Source organism: Urocitellus parryii, chromosome 15 (genome assembly GCF_045843805.1).
Source record: "Urocitellus parryii isolate mUroPar1 chromosome 15, mUroPar1.hap1, whole genome shotgun sequence".
Lineage (NCBI taxonomy): Eukaryota > Metazoa > Chordata > Mammalia > Rodentia > Sciuridae > Urocitellus > Urocitellus parryii.
The window spans coordinates 28,786,993-28,807,960 of record NC_135545.1 but is presented as its reverse complement, the minus strand read 5'-3'; positions in this window follow the sequence as shown (position 1 = coordinate 28,807,960).

Genomic DNA, 20,968 nt, shown 5'->3' with positions numbered 1-20,968 from the left:
GGGCACCATGCCCAAAATTCTCATCAGGAGCCTCAGGCAGGGAATTGGAATTCTGGGATTGAAATCTAGAGCCCCTGCATGGTTAACTCTAGATTCCTCTGAGTTAGAATCCTAGGACAACAAATAATAAGAGATTGCCTGGTGAGCAAACTAACTCTGGAATTAGTTCCTCGGGAAAATTTAGGAGAAAAAGATATAGAAACTTGGAGTCATCAGAAGTCCAAACAGAACTGAGATAAAGAAAAAATTTGTGTCTTCCATCACAAATCCTCCCGTATCTTCCTGAAAATGAATTCTCATGCTGTTCTTTGGGGTTTACGAACTTTAAGCGAAGATTTATCACATTCTCAATCCACCATGTACCTTGGGTATTTTGAGGCAAAGTGGGGGCTCCCCTTAGTTGTGCATATGGTCTCTCTCTCTCTCTCGGAAGCCCCTAATGTTTGAATGCAGAGCTTGACAAGAGCCAAAGAATATTGCTTTTGAGTTTAACAAATACGCCAAAGGAATTTGGGGCTATATCTCAAAACAATTTTAAGAGTTGACTTACTTAATGAAATTCTCACACCAGCCTTTTTAAGTTGATGGTAAGGACATGTGAAGAGGAACTAAAAAGATGAAAGGAAATGTAATTCATCTGAAGATGCTCATGATGAAGCCCTGACACGAGGACTTCATGCAGAGTTGACAGGGGACGTGGGGAGTGTTATTGACACGGGTTGGGGATGTTTGGCTACTCAAAACTAATTCCAATGTAGCAGGGATTGACTTATTTATTTCCACCTCAAAATACCTTGTGGGAGAGAATCAGTTATTTACTAAGTTGTCTTGATTGAACCATTGAAGGTTAGACTTTGAAAGTAAGGTAAAGAGCCTCTCTATTTGGATGATACTTCCCGTGTGGTTTCAGAAATCAGCAATAGCACGATCAACTGAAGGAGTCCATTAAAAACAGGTTTCCCTATCTCAACCCAGAGCTTACTAATCAGAAAGGCTGTAAGGGCCATTTGAAAATCTGCATGGTGAAAAACCTCCTGGTTCTTCTTAGTACATACACTTGACCTAATCTCATATCCTCATTTTATAGAGGTGCAAACAAAGGTTTTAAGAAAGGGATGATATGGAATAAAGCTGAGATAGAGACCGGGTAGCCTGTCACCTGGGTTTCAGGTGCTTCTTAATGCAGTAAGTGTTCAGGGAAAGTCAAGGGCAAGAGGTGGGTCTTAGAAATCAGTAGGTTCTTTCTACAGCATCACTTGCTCTATCATTTTGGGGTTTGTCCTGATTTGGCAAACAGATGCCATAATATTAGATGACCCTGTCCACTGGGATGCAGGCACATCACAAGTCCAGGTTGTCAGAGAACGGCACTGTTCCTAGATCAGTCGAGAGAATGGTCACTGGAGATCTTTCTTGCAAAGTGTTGAAACAAGAAAGAAAAACATGGCTTTCAATTTGCAGTGAGGGGTATTTCAACATCAACCTTTTTTTTTTCCTACCTGTCTGTTCATTTTACAGCCCTTTCAAGCTCCTCCTCTGTGCCAAGTGTTACATTAAGCATGAAGATTACAACAGTGAGCAACAGAGAAATAGATTCAGCCCTACAGGAGTCAATTACAGGGGAGCTATTTGGCTCTCAAAGGTGATTTGAAATAAAACAAACCTATTTGATGGATTTTTCCCCCTCCTTTCTTCTGTGCTTACAAGTGTGTGCACCTCAACTCCCTAGGACAGAAAAAAAAATCATTGGAAGGTGTTCATTCTTCCCTCCTCTTCTATCCTTCCACTTTTCCCCTAAAGCACATTTTGCCTATGAGTAAGTAGTCGTCTTAGACCAGTTCAAATAATTGATTCTGCGCTTTTTAAATGCAACCGTTTCTGCTTGGAAATTCTGCATGAACTCTCCAGGCCAGCATGATGTGGTGGAGCATCTTGGGATGCAGCAGAACTCCTTTTACCTGCTATTAGTTTTCTTCACATTTCCTTACCATTTACTGGTTTCACATATGCATATGGTTTAACATATTTCATATTGCTTATTGTTTAAAGATGAGGCAGCCGTGATCTAGCTTTCATTTCTCTTTAGAACTTCTTTTTGGAAAGACATCCCTCTCAAGTCTCTAGTTCTTTAGAGATGGAACTGAAGCCAGCTAACTCATATTTAAAGGAGGGGGCAAATTGAACAAAAGAGACCTTATCAGCCAGGAGAGACTCAGTATGAGGCTGTGACAAACAGGAACATCTCAGCAACAGAAAACAAGGGCTCCATTCCCTATGGCCAGGGAAGACTCCATCATGTGAGCTGCTGTTGGCATCCAGAGGGAATGAGTGAGTTGTGAAGGGCCCGGGACCACAAAGTAAAGCTCTAGTCCTGTGTTCACTGATAAAGCCATGAGTTTAGCTTGAGCAAAGCCCTGTGTTCAATCCCTAAATCAGAAAGAAAGCAAAAGCAAAAGCAAAAAAATAAAAGCTCTCTCATCCCATGTGGCTCATGTCATTTCTACTCACGCCTAATTACTAGTTGTCTAGTGCTATGGCCTCACTTGCTCCTGTGAGGAGGCAACTCTACTGCATACCTGGGAGGGAGAGGAAATGGAAGATTTGGCAGACAGTATTAAAGGCAAGCACAGAGGGTTATGATCCTTACTGAAGATTCACATCAACCTTCCAGCATGAGGCTCCACATTGGTAAAAACGTGTAGCTCCAAACTGAAATTCTTTGCTCTAAATTGAGCATCCCGCCTGTTTAAAGAAACTTATCCTGAGGATCTAGTCTCTGTCTACGTACAAAAATGATGTTTCTTAGAAAATCACAAGGAAAATCCAGGTTGTTCTTTAATATAAATTACAGTGAGGCATGGAGAGGTAAGTCCCCAATCGACTTGACATGATCTCTTATCAGGTACAGAAAACAGAAACAGAGGGAGATCTGTCCTTGGTACGGGGCACCTCCTTCCTCCATGGTTATTCTTAAAAATTTGAGATGGAAAAATCACAGGTCAGATAATTAAAAGTGGTTCTATGGTGCAGATGAATGGGGGTTTCGGCTCTTTGGAACTTTAAAAGTTTTTTGAAACCACAGGGTTCTTTAAGCAAGGCATCCCCTGACAGAGGGAGCTATTTCTGCCCTGAAGAAAGAAGGTTAACATTTTTCGTAATAATGGGTTTCACCCTCCTGACACAGACTAGGCGTTCAGCAATTGTTTTCATCTTCTCTGGGTTTGCCTAACAGTCTAAAAGTCACAGGAGTGGGAGGAGCCAGTGGGAAATTTCTGCTGAACATCAAGCATTGAACTGCTGGTCTGGGCCTCTCTGGGCTCAGTCAGAAAGGCTTATGGTGGGGCTCCAGGGATGTCTATGCAGCACTCGACCTAGTCTTGATCGTTACAGCCCTGCCCATGTGATTAGAATGCGAGAGCAAACACTGGGATTGCATCTGCTGCTGGCTGTGACTGTCATTTTGCCTAAAGACGTTGGAAAACCATAGCGGTATGAGCAATATGTACCACCGCCAAACATAGGATTTCAATTTGACTCAGCAATTCTATTTCTAGATGTATATGCAATAGTATTAACTATATGTCACCAAAAGACATGTGTAAAATGGTTCACAACAGCAATAGGCATGGCAGCCCCAGCCTAGAAACACGACATATACAATCAAAAACGGAATGAACAATGGAACATGATATGTTCATACACTGGAATTCTGCACCATAATTAAAAAAATGAAAATACTACAGGGTGAACCTCCAAGTATAATGTAGAATGAAATCAGCCAAACAGATAAAAAGAGTACCTATAGTATTAATCTACTCACATAAAACGCAAAAATGATTCATGAAAATAGAGGTCAAAATAATAGGCACATTTTGGGAGAAGGAGGGGTAGGCAAGAAACTTTGGGAGTATCAAGATACTCTCTGAATTTTCATCTGGCTGTGATGGTGAGAATGTAAAATGCATGACAATCTAAGAATTTGCATATATATATATATATATATATATAATACTTATTCATATATACTTTGATTCAAAAATTTTAAAAGTAAAGTAAAATAAGATATGTACCAGTTTACTCAAATAATCCTATAGTTTAATCTGTGCAAATCAGGAATACACACAATGATGAGTGTGTGTGTGTGTGTTTTGTGTGTGTGTGTGTGTGTGTGTCTTAATTGACTATGTGACCTAGAGGTTTAATAACTTAATTAATAAATTCCTTGTGCAATTTCATTAACTATAAAATGATGATAATGGCATTGCTTATATGACTATTTAGATGATCAGCATTAAGTATGATGTATATAAAAAATGAATGAGTGTATTGATGGGTGTGTGTACACACACATGCGGAAGGAGGAAATGAATATTTCTAGTTTCTCTCTCATTCTGTTCACTCACTATTACAAGTACATATAAAGTGTCCACTCTGCTGTGTGCTGTATATATATATATATATATATATATATATATATATATATATATTTAGTTGTAGATGGACCTTTATTTTATTTATTTGTATGTGGTGCTGAGAATCGAACCCAGTGCCTCCTGCATGCTAGGCAAGCGCGCTTACCACTGAGTCCCAGCCCCAGCCCCCTGCTGGGTGCTGTTTTATGGGGTGAATAAGACAGATGGCCCCTGCCCTCAAAGTGTTCCTGTTAGCTGGGGAGACAGGTGATAAAGCAAGTGTACAAATAAAGAGTAGATTTTTAGTCTGGGAAAAACAGGTGATAGGAGACACAATAACAGGGGGAGAGAGAGAGGGAGAAGCTAACTGGGGCGATGGATGGAGTCAGAGACAACCTCTCTGAGGAGGTGGCATGGAGCTGCCCCTTGCAGGATGTGAAGGAGACTTGCCTGAGGCAGCCTGGAAAAGAGTGTTATTGGAAGAGGGAACAGGAAGTACAGAACCCTGAAATGCGGAGAGCACAGGTTGTGTGAAGTTCATCAAAGAGGCCAGAGGGGAAGAGAACAGGATCTGCCAAGGTTGGAAAAGTAGCAGGGATGAGGATGTACAGCCTGGTGGGACAACAGAAGCAGCTTGATTTTATTCTAAGTCTACCTGGAAAGAGTCAAAGGTTTTTAAGATCTTATGGAGTGTTTTAAATGTATCACTACCTCAGTGAGTTGTTTTAAATATAGTATCTATGTTACAGGCAAGACTGAGCCAAAAGAAATGCTTCCTTGCTGGGGTCCGGCTGCAGCAAAATAGCCGGGGGGGGGGGGGGGGGGGGGGGGTGATGAGCAACTTGTGTACATTGATACAGCAGGAGTAGGAGCCGTTTATTGTAGGGCAACAGAGCTATTTATACATTTTGCACAGCTTATCTTAATTAGCATAAACTAGATACATCAGTCAACCAATAAGGAATCTCCACACTTAATGGCTCGCTTTTGTTACTTTTCAAACCACTCCCTCTGACATTTTGCCAGGCACCATCCAGACTTGTTTACGAACTCTAACATTTCTCTGGCAAAATACCAGGTGTTATTTTTGACTTATTTACAGACCTTAACAATTCCCCCTTTTGTTTAATTTAAATAAAGACCATAGTGGTTTTTACAGAAACACCATAAATAACCTGCTACAAACAGAAAGTGAGGATACAAAATGTAACAATATCAAGCCAACTTATGGCTCCATGCAAGAAGCCCTTGGAAAAATTATACCAGCAATGACACCGTTAGCAAAGATACCGAGTTACAATTTGTTGTACATTACAGTTTGTTGTCTCAGTCCAGGTAATGCAGTATCTCAATAGAATAACTCACAGTCCAGGTAAATCATAGTCCAGGTAAGTTCTGCAGGCAGCTAGCTTAAATCACAGTCCAGGTAAGTTTTGCAGGCAGCTAGCTTAAATCACAGTCCAGGTAAGTTCTGCAGGCAGCTAGCTTAAATCACAGTCCAGATAAGTTCTGCAGGCAGCTAGCTTGATCCGAAGTCTCGTCCGCTTTTCAGCCGAAATCTCCTCCAGTTTTCAGCAACACTGGAAATTCTTCCACCCTCATTTTCACTGGCACTGGGATGAAGGCAGGAACTCCGGATGGCTAAAGAAAATCTTGTAGCATTCTACTAAGAAAACAACCTTCTGAACAATTTAGTACATTATCTCAAGGTTTTGTTACATTTGAAATAAGCCTTAATAGTGCTCATTACTCATTAGCTTCCTGGTGTGGGAGAACCATTGTAGCTTAGTTATTGGCATTGAAAATGACCAAACATCAGGGACGCTGGTAGCGTCTTCTGCCGGCTGTAGCATCCTGGGCAGCCCCAGATGGCCCCGGGGAGAGTCCAGGGAGTGTCCGGACTCAAACTGCTACTGGGCACAGGGAGCAAGAGCCTGGGAGACTGTGCCTCCAGGTCAGGTCTAGATTTGGGCTCCCGGCAGTGGAAGAGCCGGCTGCCACCGCTTGGAAAGTATTTGCTGCACCATGACCAGCTTGCGCACATGGCAGCCGCTGCACAGATTCACGCACCCTCCGGTAACGAAAAGCATTTAGTAATAGCCTTTTGCTACAACTTTTTTCTTGATAATCCTTTTTTTTCTGAACTTTCTTTTTCTTTTTCTTTCTGACTAGAGTTCCTGGGCTTTTATCAACACATGCCCTAATTATTCTTGGTTCCACTGGGGTGTCTCTTTCCCTTATCAATTTACTTCTTATCCCTTCCATATTCTCATCATAAAGACAATACAATACACCGAGACAAAACAAGACACAAACATACTGTATCAATTTTCTCCATTTTCTCGAAATGGCCATTTTTCCTCTCTTTCCTTTCTCGCCCTATCTGCCTAGGGACGAGCGGATTGCTCCCGTCCTATCTATGGACGGGCAGCTTTTTTTTCGTCACTTACCCCCGAGTGTCCCGGGGCTCCCCGTAACGGGCCACCATCTGCCGGGGTCCGGCTGCAGCAAAATAGCTGGGGGGGTGACGAATAACTTGTGTTCGTTGATACAGCAGGAGTAGGAGCCGTTTATTGTAGGGCAACAGAGCTATTTATACATTTTGCACAGCTTATCTTAATTAGCATAAACTAGATACATCAATCAACCAATAAGGAATCTCCACACTTAATGGCTCGCTTTTGTTACTTCTCAAACCACTCCCTCTGACATTTTGCCAGGCACCATCCAGACTTGTTTACGAACTCTAACATTTCTCTGGCAAAATACCAGGTGTTATTTTTGACTTATTTACAGACCTTAACACTTCCTCTTCTAAGTTGTTCTTGTTAAGCATTTTGATCACAAAGACAAAAAAATGGACTATCATAGAAATGGGTACCAGGAGTGGAGTTGTTGCTGAGACTAGCCTGACCTTGGGATCCACAAGCCTTTGCAGCTGGTTTGTGGGAGGAATATGAAAGTTTGGGGATTCCATTAGAATGTTGTGAGTGAAGCTTACTGGGTGACCCAGGTGGGAGCTCAGAAGACCAGAACATGGACGGTGAAGACTGTGTTCATGAGGGGAATTGAGGATTCTATTAGAAATTTGTGTACAAGTCACTCATGTTATACTCTGGGGGAAAAAAAGTGTCTACATGTTGCACACATCTTGAAACTTTGTGTGAGGCTAAATTTAAAGGTGTTGGGCTAATTAATCCACTGGAAGAAATTTCTAGGCAGAAAAGCATTCAGGCAGTGGCATGGATTTTTCTGTCAGATTTTGGCCAAGTTTCCTATGACAGTAGGGAACAGATAACAGTTGCAAGATTTTTTAAAATTTTTTAATTTTTAGTTTTTGTGGTGCTGAGGTCTTGTGCGTGTGAGTGAAAGATTTTGTTTTTTTAAATGGCAGTTTGGGCAGAAAATTGCATGTAAATCTGAACACAAGGAAGTGGTAGTTGTTGGAGATATTATGGCCATCAAAGAGATGCTAAACACTTAGGAAAGGAAATTGCAAAATCACATTCATTGCAGGTTTACAGGTGTAGAAGGGAAACATCTTTAAAAAGAGATTTGGGGGCACCCTGCTCACCTAGGACAGGGGGCTAGGAAGTTGTTTCACTGTGCCCAGGTACCCAGGTATTCAGAGGTTGCTGCAGCCATGATTCCAGGGGTCCAACTACTGCAGGAGCTGGTGGCAGACTTTGGTGTCATTCACATGGTGCTGATTCTGCAGAAATAAAAGATGCTAAGTTACAGGGTCATGAAGGTTTCTACAGAGATTTCAAAGGAAGGCCTAGGAAGCCAGGCAAAGTGTGGGCTTCCCCTGAGAGGCTGAGGCCAAAAGCTCTAAAAATGAACCTGAAGCTCAAATGACGAACCAAGAAATTAAGAAACGTTGGTAATATGGAGTGTCTGCTGAAAAAAAGCTTCTGGATGCAGGCTAAAGGAGAGACCATGCACAATGCAACCAGTAAGGCCAGAGGGGCGCATCTGCGCAAGCCCTTTGGAGAGCCCATGATGCTGTCATATGTTCTAGATGCTCTACGTGGAGTTCTAAGACCTGTTAGTTCCCTGTTTTCTCCAGTTTGAAACAGGAACATTTATTCTGTGCCATGATACATTCAATGTTTTGTAACTTGATTTTAATTTTTACATTTTGGAATCACAGCCAAGAATTTGCCTTGAGTCTCAGATGAAACTTTGGACTTGGACTTTACTGTTAAGATTGTGGGACTCTTGGAGATGGAATAAATGCATTATGCACCGTGAGATGGACATGAAGTCTTAGGGGCAAAAAGGTGGAATGTTATGGTTTGAATGTGAGGGTTCCCCCAAAAGCTTCTTTGCTAATGCAGGAATATTCAAAGGTGAAAGGATTGCATTACGAAATCTGTAACCTAATCAGTGCCTCCTAGTTTGGACAGACTGACTGAGTGGTAAATGTAGGGGCGTGGGGCATGATTGGGGGAGGTGAGTCACTAGGGTGAACCCTGGAAGGGTTCATTTTTTTTTTCCTGTGGCTACTTTCCTTTTTCTCTCTCCACTTCCTAGCCACCATGAACAGCACAGCACTCCACCACGTCTTTCCACCATGATGTTCAGCCTCACGTTGGGCCCAGAGCAATAGCATCAGCCTACCACGAACTGCACTCCTGAATCTGTGAGCCAAAATGAATGTTTCCTTCTCTAAGTTGTTCTTGTTGAGTGCTCTGGTCACAGTGATGAAAAGTTAACGTTAACACCAAGACATTCTGAGGCCTCTGTTTTGGAGAAGCAAGTGCACAGGTTGAATATGCGCCTGCCCCAGAACCAAGGGTCCCTCCTAGGGACGACTAGGTCCACACAGGCAGCTTCTGGCTGAGTTTCTGTGTTCCCGATTCAAAAACTGCCACCTTCTGTTTATCCAAGTTTTTCTGCAGGCACTCAAAATACACAAAAATGCATTCATATTTTGCATTTGCAAAACGTATATCAAGGTGCAATCATATTATACTTTTCCAAAAGCATAATTATATTTTTCTGCCCAAAGATTGTATCTAATTGATACTGATTAGAGCCCCTGTGCTCTGACACTTCCTGTTTCCATTTCCATGTTATATGGTTGTTGGAGACCCAGAATCTGAGCCAGGCTACCTGGGCTCTGTTCCCACTCTGCCTCTTACCAGCCGAGTGACCTTGGCAAGTTACACAATCTTGTTTTCTGCTTCATCGTTCTTATCTGAGATCTGGGAATAACAACTACCTCACTAGGTTTTTATAAAGATTAAATCAAAATGTTTGTTGAATAATATTTACAGGTATTCTAAATGATTCATGTGTGCTATAAGTATATATATATATATATATATATATATATATATATATATATAGTGTGTGTGTGAAATTTATATAATAAAGTACTATGTAAAATTAAAAATAGCTCTCTAATAAAGCTGTAGAGAAAGATCAATGAATATACTATATACATGGCATATGTATATGCTATATGTAAATATATATGTATATGTTCTGAAAATACTGTATCTATTTTCTAAGTGATTACATATGATGTATGGCTATATGTTGCATCATATATAATCTCTTAGTGTATATATACATAATACATATTTTTATACACACACACATATATATATCACTTGGAAGGTTGCCTGGGAATTGCAATTACTATAATTTATAAATCATGTATTGGTGACCCCAACAAAGAAGGCCTGGCCATATCCAGTTTTGTGCGTGTGGATGGCTAGAATTCAGAGAACAACCCAATTCACCTATTTTCATTTTCACTGGGTGGTGGGGGAGGCATATTTAAAGGCACCGAACCTCAATCTTGTTTCTCCTACACTCAGCAAAGACACGTTCCAGAGTAAGCAGAGGATGGACACCAACAGAAGGCTGCCTTTTACCCCCTGCCTGATGAGAGATATAAAATCCTTCAAATCACTGGATAGGTAAAAGAAAATAAAAAAAGAAACCCAACCACCTTTCCAACACTCTGAAACTGGAATAAAGAGGGGAAGGAGTTAGGGCAGCAGCCACGGCTGTGAGCTGGAATAGAGGGCCAGTGTGAGAGTGAGGGGCAAACACTGCATCTTATTGAGCAAGTTTAATAGGCTCTGGAGGCCCCTGCATTGCACTTGGAACACATTTTAAAAAGGGAAAGAAAATGAAACTCCGATCAACTGTAGAGGGGATTATTCTTTGCTTCAAGTTTTATTTGAAAGAACTGAGAGACGGGGTCCAGAAACACTGGGCCTTGGCTGGCAAAAAAAATAATCAAACAAAACATTTATTTTCACTCATTTCAAGGGACTTCCATGATGCTGGGACTGAAAAGTAGGTCACTCACTGGCCTGGGCAGGCTGGGCATTGAGGTGCAGAGGAAGAATGAGGAGATGATGGAGGGGAAAGTCCTTTATTTCTTCATTTGAACCTCTGAAGGGCTGGTTGCTGCTCCGTGGGGGGTAAAGATGATTATACGGTCACTCACTGTGGGATAAGGACCCAGCCCACGGGCAGGTAAGGTTTCTCCAAAAGGGAATGGGCCTTCCCACTGTCTAGCAATCTTGAGAGGCTGAGAAGCCATGAGCAAGGTCAAGAGGCCTCTTGGTGTATGTGTCTGCCTGGAAGAGTCTGCAGGGCCCTTTGATGTCTAAAGGACAAGTTTTGCTCCAAGTGCTATGTTGGAGGCACCTTGTGAATGACCCCAAGTTGCAGAGGAGGTGCATTTTGTGAGCCAGTATGCAGTTTGTGGTGTCTCTGTGTGTGTCTTTCCGTTCCGTAACACCCAAGTGGACACTACAGCATATCTGCTGGATCCATCACAGGTGCCAGATCATGATGTGTGTGTGACCTGTGCAGATGCATAGGGGCTAGTGCTTAGGAGGCCTGGTACACTGTGGTGCCATCTTGAAGTTCTCAGTAATTTTAAGAAGGTGCCCTGCCATTTATGTAGTGGGTCCTGCCTTCTACTAAGGATCTGAGGCACTCTTAGCCCCAGCTCTGGGGAGTGTTGACTAATGATAACTCACAGCTGAGGCATGGCCTTTGTCTGTAAAGAGCTGACTTAAGCGGAAATCTTCTTTCCAGGGGCAAGACAATGCAGGACAGATTTGAGGATACAAAGGCCCAGGCCCCTCACCTCCAACCCAGAAATCTTAAAACAGCCATCCAGGCTCTGGAGCTCCTCAGGTTCAGCTGAGACCCCTGTTGGAACTAGATCACAGTTTAACATTGCTCCTGCCCAAATATGTGTTCCTCATTTCTTTATGGGTGTTGTTTGTTACAGGGCTTCTGTATGAGTCATCTTTCCGACACTGTGACAAAATGCCTGCTATAAACGACTTATAAGGAGGAAAAGCTTCTTGTGGCTCACAGTTTCAGAGGCTCACTCTATGGTCTCTTGGGCATGTTGGTTTTGGAACTATGGCAAGGCACAATATCATGGTCAGGAGTGCAGAGGGAATCTGCTCATCTCATAGTGGCCAGAAGCCAAAAGAGAGGAAGGATCCAGGGTCCCAATATACCCTACAAGAGCCCTCCCCCACTGACCTGCTGCTTTCAACTGGGCTCCGCCTCTTCCATGCCCATCCCTCCCATCAGCATCATTGCTTGGGGACCAGGTCTTCCACACATGACTTTTGGGGGAACATTTAAGAGCCACACTACAGCAGCTCCTCCAGAAACCAACTGCATGAAGACCTCCATCTCAGATTCTGTCTCTAGGGAACCTAAACACAGACGCCAAGTCTTTTCCTGCATACACCACAGGGAACCAAGAACAGAATCTTGTGCCCACATGTGAACCAGGAAGCTAGCTTGGTGGTGGTAGCAATAATCAGTGAACAATCCCCTTGGGTAAGGTAGAGAAATGGGGTCAGGGAGGTTAATGAATTGCCCCTCATGGGGCCACACAGATGGTAAGAGTTGGGGCCCAGATTCCAGCCTAGGTTCCCTGACCTCTAATTAGATGTTTTTACAATAAGCTACGAGAAGCTGTCACACTTCTAACCCCATGGGGGGCCTGGCAGGACCTATTTAGCATGACATGCAAAAGAGTTCTATGTATTCTCGCCTTCTTTGAAATTCCAAAATACTTGGTTGGAACTCGCTGTTAGCTCTGTGTTTATTACTCTTTATACAACCTTGAAATCCGACTTTCCTTTGAGATTCAGACACCATGGAATAATTCCCTTACCCACGGTTAGCCCATCCAAATATCTCTAGGATCTCCTGGGCTGAACCAGCAGCATGGGTTTTACCTAAGCATTGGTCCAAAAGGCAAATTCTCAGGCCTCATCCCAGATGGACTGAGCCAAACACCGGAGATGGAGTCCAGCCAGTGGTACTATAATAGACCTTCCAGGTGCTTCCAATATGCTCCACTGTCTCAGTGAGTGGCGCTGGGGGCTTGCCCAGCCAGGCCTTCCTCTGAGTTCCTGCATCTTCTGTCCTCGGTCTCTCCAATCTCTCGGTGGTAGCCGTCCCCTAAATCTGTGCTTCATTGCAAACCCAAACAAGCAATTTAGCATCATTTTCTGGATTCTCTCCAAATGCCATTCACACAGGGCAGAATGTGGTGCGTTTTACCAAAAGAGAAAGACAGAGAGAAGAGGGAAGTGACAGGGGACATTACCTCACAGCACAACCCAGTCAAGACGACAGACATTGTTCCTTGAAGTCCCTCCTCCATTGGCTCTTTAGTCCCACCTCCCAGCCAGGTTCCTCTTTCCTGGTCCTCTTGGTCTTTCCCTCTTCTCTTCCTTGGCTCCTTTTCTGCTTGGGGACCATCTTCCATCTTCCACACATGATTTTGGGGGAACATTTAAGAGCCACACTACAGCAGCTCCTCCAGAAACCTCCTGCATTTTCTTATTTTCCCTTTACTTATTTTCTTCTTCGTTTCTTTACAGACACATCTTCATCTCACCCAAAGGTTACCTTTTCAAACCAAAATAGTCCATTGAGAACAGTTGGGTGTCAGTACTTCCAGCAGCTGCAATCCCCAGGACACGCGTAACCCATTTTCTTCTCATCTTCCAGCACCACCAGCCGCTCCGTAGCAGTGACAGCAAGTAGCTACTGGTTTCTTGGACTGAGCTGGGCCAGGTGATACTGGAGGTGTTTTGGCTTTGATTTTTCTCTGGGGCGAAGCCTTAAGCCAAATAGCATCCTAAGTTTTCTGCTACCTGTGGATCGCTCCATTGACCGCAAGAATATTCAAATCAAGAAAGTCCAGGTAACCACGGAAAGAGTTGAGAACAAACCTTCTGGATCAGCAGGACCAGCCAAAAAATTTGTGGTGGAGATGTATTGGGTCATCTAGGTCTCTGTCCCCTGACCTCATAATTCCTCTCCAAGTGCCTTTGACTTGGTTCTCTGTGCTCTCACCTACCCTCCAGAAGCATAGGGCTCCCCCTCTCCAGGTCCATCTTCTCCTAAAAGAAAAGCAACAAAGCCCTTCCCACTTAGTTGTTTCAACTCCCTTTTGCTAGGTAAGAAGCTGATTTGTGGAAAACAGTCCATGCTAGATAGCTAAGACGGGCAGGAGTTTAAACAGGACTGTCCAGGAATTCACTTTGTTTAAATCCAAGCCTTTAGAGTCTTCCATTGAAGATCTGAGTAGGCTTTGGAGACCCTAGAAGAGGTGCTCATCCTTGGAGTGATTGACAGGGAAGCAGCACACCACCTGCAGCTGTGCAGATTCAGATGAACCTCTTAATCTCTCTGCAGCTCAGTTTTCTCCTGTTTGAAATGGGCACAATCATGGTATTTAATGAAAGCAGAAATTCCCATATGGAATTTAGAATTTTTAACATTGACGAAAAAAAAAATTCTAGCAACTGTAGGAATTCAGAAGTTGCTTTGGGACTCGGCCCCATCCAGGACTATGAGAAGCATCAGAAGAAACTTCATGCTCATCCAGAAAGCAAAGGAAGAATCTGAGCGTCCGGCCGGAGGTTCCTGGCTTGCATTGGGCCTGCTTCTTTCCATGCTGGGGGGCCTCCCAGCCCAGCCAATTCACCCTCTTCGTCCCCCTAGGGCACAAGTCTTCCTGCCTCTTACAGCTCTGCAGATTCCTTTCCCACAGCCCTGCGGAGATGCTCAGTGACACAGGGCGTCAGTTGAGAAATGAGTGGTTAGTTGTGATGACAGCCCAAACCACAATGCTGTCAAGAAGCCCTTGCCAGAGAGGCCCCTGGGGGCAGGAGGAAGCCCCGCAGCCTCCCTCTAATTTGTATCACACCAGGGAAGGGCAGAGCGGCTCCCACGTGAGGAAGATCCCTTCTGTTCACACACCCACAGTCTCTTGACAGAAACCCCTTGGGACACCAACTCTGGAACCGTTTCCAAGGGAAATGATTAACAGTTACAGGTTGGAATGTTTCAGAACCCAGCTCTACACCTTGCCGATCAAAATCCAGGGAACGAGTTCTATTTCACAGCAATGATCATCGTGTCCACCTTGCTCCAGCTGAAACCATGAAGGTGGAGAAAGTATTTCAATGTGAGACCGCTACTGTTTATTTAGCTTATTTAGCTGGGATGATGTGTCAGGTCCTGGGATACAGCCGCATGAGTAACTTCCGGAATCTCCAGTCTTGTCTTATGAGGTGTGTAATGTTGCAGACTCTTTTTACAGTTGAGGAAATTATTTCTCTGGAGGTTAAATAACTTAGCAAATTCCCACGCTTTCTAGTGGAGCCAGACCTTGAACCTGTCACCAAAATGGCGTTCCTAACCACTGTACAATTTAGCCTTTTAATAGCCAGCAGGCTGGAATCCAGTTATTTTAGGGGCACCTCTGTTTTGGAGTCAAACCTACTGTTTTCAGGAGAATCCATGATAGCATCCTTTATACTCCATGACACCTTTTTAAAAAATCATTATTCTTAATAAGCTGTTTCTGATGGCAGGGGATAGGTTATTTACCACCCCCAGAGCCCAGCCCAGTGTGTTGTAAACAACAGATGTAAATAAATGAACAAATAAATGAATGAGTGAACATAAGACCTCCTGACTTCTGGTCCAGTGTTTTATCCACCATTTTCTTTAGGTCAACTTCTTTTAGTTGCCCTTAAATGTTTTTCTTTCTTTGTTTTCCTTAATAACTGGATTTAATAACTGCAAGCAATGAGCTCACCAGGGTTTTCAATAAATTGAACAGATTTAACATGTTCTCACGATGTTTAACACTAACAAAAATCATTTTGTTCTAAAATCTCATAACACAATGAACAAGTTTCCAAAGTGAACAAATAGCCTTCCATTTTTTTTCTCGTTTCTCAAGATGCGTACAACTCTCTCTTGCAAAGCAATTGGTTAAAAAAAAAAATGGTAGTGGTGTTCTTAGGTTATTTGAAAATATTGACCAAAGCATCATCCTCTTAAAGGGTTTTAAGCTAGACATGTAACTTTAGGACTGACATTCCCCAGAGATTCATATAATTAGTGGTGGTTTTCCCCAGGCAATTGGTGAATATTCCTAGAATGATTTGAGCCTGAAAGGTCTGAGGGGTTCTAAGTATCACTGTAAATTACTTTAATCTTGAGTGGGTCTTTTTATATTTTTATATTTCATCCTTCCCTGAACATTTTCATAATCTTGTATTCATGGAACTTAGTCCATTTTGTGTATTGTGATTTTCAATAAAATACACATTTTCCAGGGTGTTATAAAGGATCTGATGCTTCACTTTTAGTGGCTCCTTATGTTTCCAAGCGAATGTTTCATAACTTATTTAGCTCTTCCCTTATTGTAGCGTTTATGTTGTCGCCAATATTACAGTCTTACGAAATACCCATGTGATAAATAACCCCAAGAAGGGAGATTTCTTTGAGCTCTCTCCTTGGACTGTTTCCTTAGGGTCAGTTCCCAGCAGCCTGCCATCTATTCTTAATAACTGGATTTGAGAGCAAGCGATGAGCTCACCAGGGGACATAGATCAAGAGAAAAAACTCACTAGCCACTGAAGTCACTGAAAATTATCATCTAACTGGGATATGGGCCTTATTATTCCAGAAAAACAAAAACAAAACTTTGCACTTTGCTTTAATCTTTATTTTCTAATACATTTTTATTCAAAAGCGTTACTCTCCATGTAAAAGATTAAACAATGTAATTAAGTATATAGGAAAAGTTAATGACTACCTTCTACCACAATCACCATCCTTCCATTCCCTCTCTAATCTGATGACAGATTTTAACAGCCTGGTATATATCCTTCCATACATTTCTCCATGCTCATGCATATAAATGTGTATTTGTAAACACATTTGTTTTTACATAAAGATGTTAACATATAACACTCTGTCGATGATATTTTTAACTTCACAAATACACCTTGGAAATCCTTTTAAGTCAATAAGTAAAGACTATTTCAGTTTTTATTAGAAATACGGAGTATTCCATATTACAGATGTGCCATAGTTTATCCAGTCATTTTGGAGCTTATGGAAATTCAGGAAATTTCCATGTGAATGAAATCCTTACAAAAGCTATTAGAAAAGTTGGGGTCAATTGTCTTTAAATATCATAAGAATAATTTCTTCCTTCTCCTCAATTTTCCTGGGAAACTCCCAGTTATTCTCATGGGATGTATGTTCCTTTTGAACTGGAAACTGAAGTCCATGTCTGAAGATGGTCACAGAATGTCAAACTCAGTACTTTCCTTTTTGTTCCTCCAAGGTTCTGTCTCCTTTTTGTTTTCCTTTTTCATGTATATTGAGAGACAAATCTTACTTTGGTCACAACAAGTACATATTGAGTGTCCACTGTGACCCTACAGGAGATACATGGGTAGCATAGAGGATGATAAAGATGCATAGAAAAGTCATGGCAGGGACTCTCTGTGGGTCAAACAGACCGTAATAATAAAGTAATTAAAATTTCTAAAGAAAGGCTGATGAATATTAACTGGTTACAAAACACTGGCAGGTGGTGATTCTTCAGAGAAACCTACACCCTGCTAGCGATCCAGACCTTTATGCAAACAACACAGGGCAGAGAGCAAAGGGGATTAGTGAGGGAGGTGGCTGGAGCTCCCCTCCAGAATGGCAACTGTAATATTGAGAGTCATGTTAAATCTGAAGACAAAGAATCTCATGCTTCAACATAAATAAATAAATACATGTTGAGATGAAAGGAAAAGTTCAGTGACAGAAAACCATCTTTGAAGCCGGTTGTGGTTCCTGCTTAGGTTCTAGTCCTCAGTGTCTAGCTGAACAGTCACTGCAAAATCATGTCAGCTTTGAAGCCACCAAAAGCAAGTTCAGCTCTGTGGACACATGGGCTCAGTGATTCTTGCATTCGGAAAGCAAGCATTGACCTCAGGTACGGCACTCGGTTGGCACTCTGGAGACAGCAGAGAACAAAACCAAGTTCCCATCCACAACCGAGTGTGTAATCTAGAGGATGGGTAATAAGCAAGATGTGTCAGAAGCCACGAGAAGGACTTGGATAATAATGAGGGTGATGGGAAAGACAGACACAGGGGACCCACGCTGGACAAAGAGGAAGGGCTGGTCACTGTGGTGGCGATTCAGCTGATAACTGAATGAGCAGAAGATGCAAGTCACACACACACACACACACACACAAAGACACACACTCCTGCGAAGACAGTCTCCAGAGCAGCGGGAGCAGATGTGAAGTGCCCGGCCCTGAGAGCAAGCCAGGATGCTGGTCAGGATGTGGGGACAGCAGTGACAATGAATATGAAGGAGATCAGAAGCAAAATCAAATAGAGGAGACTGAATTTGATTTTAACTGCAGTGAGAATCCACAGAAGGTTTCTAAGAAAGGAGTGGCAAAATCCAACTAAAAGTCTCCAAACTGACACTGCTGCCATGTGGGGAGCAGATCACGGGCAGAGAGTGGTGACCTCAGCAGGCAGAGGCTGGTGTCTGAACCTTCCATTAGAAGTGATGAGACCAGTGATTTTGCCTCTCAAAGCAAAAGTTTCTCCCTCTACTGAGATAGAGATGGGATGCACTTTCTGAGGTTGTCAGGAGGATGGTCTGAGAGCTATAAACAGATACCTGGCTGAGTACCTGGTCGAGAGCATGTCTTTTCAAATGCCAACCAATAGCTGACTGTGTTTGTCTTGCCTTTGGCCAGATTGGAAATAATGAGCAATTTAAGACCATCACAACAGGCTGATAAAGTGCAAAACCCTGTCATGGATTAAAATTAGATGAAAACACTAGAAAAATAAAAGAAAGTTCTTATATCCCTATTAACATATTCAGGATGCTTTGGTAAGGCAAATTCAAATGAGGATTTTTGAATCCTCTCTATCCATTCATAGCATGATCAAGAAGCTGTTCACACAGTCATCAAACTGGGGAAATTCTATTACCAGAGGCAGAAAGATAGCTGACAAAATGGTGCTTTGTTTTTTTGTTTTTTTTTTTTTTTAATTCCCAAATGGTCTGTGAGTGGGAGAGACCCTTTATGTCCCTGGTAAACTTGAGCCCTATGCAGGTGTCTGAGTTTATCACAGAGAGGAAATGACTTTTTTTACACCTAATTTAATCTGAAGCTATTCACAGTTTAAAATGTTTAGTAACGGTGACCTTTTTAATGACTAACACATTGCAGGTGGTCCCCGTTGTAGCCGCAGTTAATGTTTGCCATCAGAAAAAGAGAGAATTAAATGGCCACTCCATGGCAATTGTCTTCTTATTTCGGGGTTCAAAGGACGGCTGAGCCTGAAAGGAGCCCTAGTTAAGGAAGGGTCTGAGGGGAAAAGGGTGGGGTCCTTTCTCTTCCAGAAGAGAGCAGCTTTCTTTCTTCTCTTGGTCCTTCTTGGAACGGAGGTGTGGGAAGAACATCTCAGAAAGAGTTATAAACAAGACATCATGAGCTGCCTGCCCAGGCTCTGGGTGTGTTTTCCGTTTGGAAGATGGATGAAACCCTGGCCCAGTGTGGGTAGAGAATTTTCCTTGCTGGATTAATGTTTTGTTTTGTATTATTTTTTTTCCCCAAACATATGGGGCCATAAAATGCCCAGGTAAAAGCTACCAACCTGGATGAGTTGAAAAGTAATAGAGTCCCCACCCCACCGTGGGCTATCACAGATCTCCGACATGCACCTGGGTCTTTACAACAGGACAGGACATCCCAGCACCAACAAGAACATTTTATTTCAAGTCTATCCCAAGCTTGGTGATGTGTGGGGATGCTTGCATTATCCAAGTGACTTGGATGAGGACCTCTATCTTGTCTCAGCTCACCTGTCAGAGCTTTCCCACCTGCACCACACTTTCCTTTAGGACTCTCCCTCAGGGGGACATCAGGGTTCATCCCTAAGACGTGAGAACAACCTGAGGGTGCACTTGGCTTTCAGGGCAGTGTGGTAGCAATTTAGCATTTCTGGTCTACACTTTGGAAAGCAGATACATAATTCAGTGTCCAGATTCTCCTAGCAAGTCCTCTTCCCCAGCAGGTGGAGTTAGCTGACCTTTGTGCACAAGGATTTTTTTTTTTTGTAGCTTAAAGCAGTGCATTTCATTGTTTCAGCTCTTTGCTTCCCCCAACCATGGATCCTGGAGGCTGCACTTCCCTTCCCTCTACTTTGGTGGGAAGCAGAAGCGGTGGGGCCCAGGAAAGGGGAGGCTCAAGAAGTCCCCACTTCTTCAGGGACACTGCTTTTCTGTTCCCTAGATTGGCTCCATGCTTCCCTCCATGATCAGGGTTTTCCAAATCATGATGCACCTGGCACCTGTCTTGCTTAGACTGTCCAGTGTTCCTGGTTTCCATTTGAAGTAATTTTAACACCCTTCAGTCATTTGTGTCAGGGATCAAACTTCTGGGATCTGATTGCCAGTCTTGTTTCAGCATTTCTGTCTGCCTAAGTTACTGGGGTACCCAAAGCCACCTTATTACTTATACCAAAAGTAGAGGGACCCCAGAGGGTGGAGGTGGGCTCCTACGGGGGCTTCTCAGGAGCTATTCGTTGAGTCTATGGAATCTCCACATCCTTCAATTCTTCCAAGGAAACAAGTGAAAAGATTGAACCAAAATGTCACAGATCAGGGCTGGCCCCCAAACTTACTGGACTTTAGAAATTTTTTTTTTTTAATTTCTTCCCCTCTCTTATAGGTTTTGTTACTAAACTATCATTAGATTCTAAAACTGGATTGTGTTGATGATTACTGAACTTGGGACATTCATTAGAAATCATCCAATTGTGTTCTTAAAATGAATGGACAAATGTTAACTTCAAATAATTCATCAAGTAATAGACAATTATATCTCGTGTACTTTTTCTTTATCTTGCTACACTTCAGTAAAATAAGTGTATTCAAGAAAAAAGTTATCCGAAAAACAAAAACAAAACAAAAAAAACCCCAAAAACAAAAAATCCAAACCACTGGGAAACTCAAATTTATGTTTTGCATCTTATTAAAATCACAACTGACTGACATAGAATTTTAAGAAGAAGTTGATTTATAGAGTCTATCTCTTGGGGCCTACCCTGTTCATTGATTTAAAGTAATGCAAAATAAAATCATAGATTTCAGAATGTCAGGAATGAACTGCTTCTCCTAGGGACACCCATGCATTCTGC